This window comes from Abramis brama (assembly GCF_963993115.1).
Source record: "Abramis brama genome assembly, chromosome: 16".
NCBI lineage: Eukaryota > Metazoa > Chordata > Actinopteri > Cypriniformes > Leuciscidae > Abramis > Abramis brama.
In genome coordinates, this window is record NC_139978.1 from 2,237,829 (window position 1) to 2,244,077 (window position 6,249).

The following is a 6,249-nucleotide window of genomic DNA, read 5'->3' on the forward strand; positions in this document are numbered from 1 at the left end:
GTCTGCATTGGTTGCAGCACATGCTAATTTTTCACTTTTCTTTATTAAAGCTGAAGACGACATCCCAGTTACAAAGAGGGAGTATGATGACCTGAACCGGAGACACAGTCAGCTTCAGGAGGACCATGTACACCTGCGTCAGAAGTTTGAGGCACTACAAGCAGAAAATGTAAAGCTGAAAGAGGAGCTGCAGAAATCTACATTTTCCTACACAACTGTTAAGTGCAACATTGGACAATTGTTTTTTCTCACCGGACTGACCTCCGTGCTCTTTGAGTGGCTAGTTACAAAAATAACAGGCAGCTTAGAAAGGATTATCCAAAAACTTACACTAGAAGACCACCTGTTGGTTATATTGATGAAATTAAGGTTGGGTCTATGTAATACTGACTTGGCATATAGATTTAAAGTATCAAAAACCACGATTTCAAATATTTTGCGGAGCTGGGTCCCTGGTATGGCCTTGGTCCTTAAGCCACTCATTAAATGGCCAAGTAAGGGCGCAATACTTAAAAATATGCCAAAAACATTCAAGCGGAACTTTAAAAACTGCCGGTGCATAATAGACTGCACAGAAATTTTCATAGCTTTCTTTCTTTATTAGTTCACCCACACATAATATCAGAACAAATGGCATAATTCAGATAGCACATATATTCATGTGTGAATCAGGTCTCCCAAAGAAGCTATCCAAGCTTATAGTAGGGAGCCTGAGGACATATTGACATACCAGTAATACATTAAGAACGAATACTTAAACTGAACAAAAAACAAAACAAACAAAAAACAAATTTAACACCAAATCACACAACAATGGAATCATACCAAAATACACAATACAACATAAGACACAATAAAGGAAATCAGGACAATGCTTTTAGAATCTACTATGATCTGGGTAGGCTACTGAATAGAGTGTAGATACAAACGTAAAAGTTCCTTTTTTAATAATTTCTTAAAGATGGATACAGAATTCAGCACCTTCAGCTTGCCATCTAACTCATTCCAAATCTTTGGACCTCTACTTGTAATGCTCATACTTGCACTTTTAAGTCTTCTATTTTTACCAGTGATCAGGTATTTATTCCTAGTGGCATGCGCGTGAAGCGGACTACTAATTGGAATGAGCTGAGATAGCCTGCTATTTGTCACATTAACCACTTGGTGCATAATGCACGCATTGTGGTATATATTCAACTCAGTAAGCCGGAGTAGACCATAACAGTGAAAGAACGGTCTTGTGGGAGTGTTATACCTAGACCACGACATGGCTCGTATTATCTTCTTTTGTAGACTTATTAATTTATTTAAGTGACTCGGGTAAGTATTACACCAAATTACATTACAATAGCTAATGTGAGGTTCAAACAGAGTTTTATACAGGGTGAGAAGAGCAGGTAATGTAAGATAGTGCCGTATTCTAAAAAACAAACCAACATATTTTGAGAGCTTCTGCATCAAGTGATCAATGTGGCATTTAAAATTTAGACATTTATCAATGTAAACCCCCAAAAACTTTGTGGAGGTAACTGGTAGTATCTCCTCATCATTTACTTTGAGGCAAAACTGTTTTGTGACTGATGCCCTTATGTTTGATTGAAACACTATATAGTTTGTTTTTTTAATATTAAGAGATAATTTATTGCACTTGAACCAGACAGCAATTTTTTGTAGTTCTTCACTTAAAAGAATTTGTAAGTCACCTGAATTTTTATGTGACAAGAACAAATTTGTATCGTCTGCAAACATCACCTTTTGAAATACTTGAGAGGAATTCACAAAGTCATTAATATATATGTTGAACAGTAATGGACCTAATATTGAGCCTTGGGGAACCCCATATTTGATTTCTTTATTTTGAGATATATGGTTATTAATCATCACATATTGTTTACGACCATATAGGTAACTTTTAAACCAGTCAAGTGCTACTCCTCTAACGCCATAGTGATGTAATTTCTCTAAGAGTATATTAAAATCAATAGTGTCGAATGCCTTGGATAGGTCAAGGAAAACACCAACTCCACAATCACCCTGATCTAAAGAATCATTGATTTTTTCGATAAGGTCTAAAACAGCCATAAAGGTAGAGTTCTCTTTCCTGAAACCATACTGTGATCTCACTAAAATATGAAGCTTATCCAAATAATGATTTAACCTACTGTGTACCACTCTCTCTAATACCTTAGACAGAGATGGTAAAATAGAAATTGGACGGTAGTTGCCCATATTGTTTTTATCACCTGATTTATAAATTGGCGTAATTCTGGCAATTTTTGTCATACTTGGCACTACGCCATACAGAAGTGATAGGTTAATGCAGTGTGTAAGTGGCTGTGCTATTATATCTGCAACAGCTATCATAATTTTACTACATATTCCATCAACCCCTCCTGTACGAGAGCTCTTTAAATTTGTAATAATTTTATGAATTTCAGTTTTATCAGTAGGTTTCATAAAAAAAGATTGTTTATAATTTCCATTGAGATAATGTCTAAAAGAGGATCCGTTGGGAGGTCTAATTTTTTTTGCGAGATCTTCACCCAAGGAGACAAAGTAATCATTAAAACTATCAGCTAATGAAAGTGAATTGGCATTTGAACATTCGGGTAGCACAGCTGACTTCTGGCCCCTGTTTAGAACTTTATTCAACACAGCCCAGGTCCTTTTGGAGTCACCTTGGGCTGCATTTATGTGTTCAGTATAGTAAATTTGTTTACTCTTCCTCATAATATGAGTGAGTTTATTTCTGAACTTAAAATATTTACTTTTATTTTCATCATTGGGATTTTTCCTGTAAACCTTATAAAGTTTATTTTTACGTTTGATAGAATTAAGAATCCCGTTAGTGAGCCAAGGGTGATGATCATTATTTCTGCATATGACAGTCTTCACTGGAATGGTATTATGAATGGACTCCTTTAATTCGTGAATTAGACTGTCATAGGCAGTCTCTGGATCACGGGTTTCATACACACTAGTCCAAACCTTGCTCTCCAAATTATCACGGAGCTGTTGTAATGTTCTATCATTCAGGACACTGATCTTTATCTTACAACGTTTAGGTGAAGGTTTGGATGCCAGGTTTAAAGATAGCACAATTGGGTAGTGATCAGATATATCAGTCACAACCACACCTGACTCCAACCTTAAGTTTTGTAAGTTTGTGATAATATTATCAATAATAGACTTGGATGAGTGAGTTACTCTAGTATATCTATTAATAGTCGGTATAAAGGAGGAGGAGTGAAGAATGTTCATGAAGTCATTTTTAATAGAACCATCCCTAGAGATGTCAATATTAAAATCCCAGAGGATTATACAGTTTCGATTTTTCCTGTTGATATCAAAAAGAGTTTCCTCAAATTTACTAGTAAAAGTAATAGGATTCAAATCAGGGGGGCGATACACTATGCCAACGATAAGATTACTAGTTGCATTGATACTTATATCCACAAACAATGAGTCTATTTGTTCATCATCCAAGGTCAAATTGTCACAGACATTGACCTGGAATCTTGAGTTAACATAAAGACACACACCTCCACCCATTCTACCTAATCTGTTCTTGTAGTAAAGTTTATATCCCTTAAGGTTTAGAGAATCACAGTATGACCTATCATTTAACCAGGTTTCACTACAAGCAATTACATCAAAGCTACAACCTGATACAGACAGCATTGACACTAGTTGATCATAATGTTTGGTTAGGCTTCTGATATTGATATGGACCACCGAAAAGTTATTATTCATACTTAAGTGTTTAAGATTTTCTAGGTCATACTGCTTGCAAGTGGTATATGCACCAATGTCATTATAGAGCCGAACCTCCCCATCTAGATCATCCAAATCATCCAACACCATCAAAAAGCAGTAGACCTAATCCTACATCCAGCATCCATGATAAGGCATATACACATAAAGCATTTATTCCTAAATACAACAAATAATAAAAAAAAATAAATAAAAAAAAAAAAAAAATATACAAATACACTTGCATAGGTGTACTCTCTTTTGCACCTTGCTCCATTTACACCCGCACCCACACACACCCTCACATCCACACCCACTTCCAACCACAAATTGATTTATGAAGGGCACAAACTGACACATTTGTACCATTGGATGGTGATCTCAACACCCACATTTATAAGTATAATTAATTAATCAATCATAAGTATGCATAAGTAATTTTTGTTCAAATGAGAAACCAGAAATAAAGACAATAGAAAATAAAAAATAAAGTAAAAGTAAAAGGTATGCCTTATTGACAGACACAGGTCACTAGCCAGCCAGTTTAAGGCAGTGTCTTAACGTATTGCATTGCTTCTGGAACCGAAGAAAAATACATCCTACCTCCCTCCTTGAGTTTGATAAAAAGTCTAGCAGGGAATAGAAGCGTTGGTCTAAGTCCGCGTTTATACAGCTCCGACATCACCTCTCTATATTCCTTCCGTTGCGCCACAATTTCAGGTGGATAATCCTCGTAGACTGAGATGAGATGGGATTGGAACTTCAATTGACCTCTTTTGGCCCGAGCTTCACGGATGATTTTCTCCTTTACAAGGTACTTGTGAAGCCGAATGATAACCGGCCGCGGTCTCTGACCTGGTTGTGGTTTGGCAGATGGGGTTCGGTGAGCCCATTCGCACTCAGGCGGGGAGTCCAGAATGTGGCCAAACACCTCAGTTAGCATTTTGGAGTAAAAGACTATCGGCTGTTGCTGTGTTTCGATGGATTCAGGTAGGCCAACCACCCTGATGTGATGTCGACGATACCGGGATTCCAAATCATTTACTTTCGCAAGTAGCTTAGTGTTACTGTCCTTTAATTTGACACAGTTTGCTTCCAGTGTTGCCAAGCGTGAATCTTGTTGAGTTGCATTTTCCTCAAGTTCGCCGATCATCACCGAATGCGCTGCAACAGTATCATGAATTCGATCCAGTTTATGTTCAAGTTTTGCAAGCGTTTCTTTAAAATCCAAGGTTAGTGCTTCTCGGTTTTTTTCGAGAAGTTTAGCGATGGACGCCAAAGTCAGATCCACGCCGTCTTCAACATGTGCTAGATCTGAGGCGTCTGATTTGTTTTTGGAAGGTTTAGGCATGTTTAAGCGTTTGGTATAATGATCTGGTAATTTAGATCGTAGGTAATAAATATTCAGATCAAGTTATGTTCTTAGAAAAGGCTTAATTGCATAATTATCGGTGGTATTGTCGGTGGTATTGAGACACCTAATATGTCGTGCACCTACACGTCAGCCATCTTCAGCTAGACCCAGTAATCTGACTGCTAGGGCCCAGACATGGTCAAATTATAAACACAACAACACAATTAAATATTTAATCGGCATCACTCCAGCTGGTGCAATTTCATTTCTATCTCCTGGGTGGGGTGGACGGGTTTCAGACAAGCAGATCACAAAAGAGTCAGGTTTCTTAGAACTTTTGGAGCCTAGGGATGAGGTTTTAGCCGACAGGGGATTTCTCATCAGAGACGAGCTTGCAGCTTATGGTGCAACCCTTCGTATCCCTCATTTCACAAAAGGAAAAAAGCAGCTTTCTGCACAGGAGTTGACACATCTAGACAACTTTCTCGTGTGAGAATCCATGTGGAGCGAGTTATTGGTCGGTGGAAAAACTTTAAGATTTTGCAAACAGTTATTCCAGTGTCGCAGGTTAACATGCTAGACGATGTTGTGACTGTATGTGGTGCCCTCACAAACCTCTGTAAGAGTGTTGTTTCCAAATGAGTAACAGTTTTAACGTGATTTACATTTGTAAAATGTATTTACTGTACATGAAACATAATGAATTATAATAAGCCTCCCAACATTGGCTGCCACTGGTGTGTATAATGTACTTCCCCCAAGATTATCTCAACAATTCACAGTGCTTTTCAATTTCATTTGTAATTGTTATTAATTGAGCGTCAGCGTCAGTTCTGGCAGGCCAGGTAGTCAAGACGCTGCTAATGCTATTTGCTAACAACACTGTCCCGTCAGCTGATCTGCTCCAGCTGAGCTGCATTAGCTCGTTAACTCCCCTCGCTGCTCAATGGGCAAAGCTCAAACAAGGCGCCCTATTTAAAGCACATTCAGTTGCTCATACATGCTTGCTGCTCGCTTCTGCTGCCCGCCACCTCCTCCTTATGCATAACGTGGCATTTGCTTTGTCATGTTGCCTGCTCTGTTCACAGGGGGATATTTTAGCTCTCACAGTCCCAAACTGTGTGAGCGTTCCCTAATGCTGC

General features: G+C 38.2%; 1 long non-coding RNA gene across 1 annotated transcript in view; it reads left to right on the forward strand.

The window, feature by feature from the left end:
• Nucleotides 1-5,901, forward strand: part of LOC311066128 — a 6,848-nt gene extending 947 nt beyond the window's left edge. Inside the window, exon 4 of the long non-coding RNA XR_014603024.1 lies at nt 51-5,901. This is a non-coding gene — a long non-coding RNA (uncharacterized lncRNA). The remainder of the gene's footprint in view (nt 1-50) is intronic.
• Nucleotides 5,902-6,249: the final 348 nt, after the last annotated feature.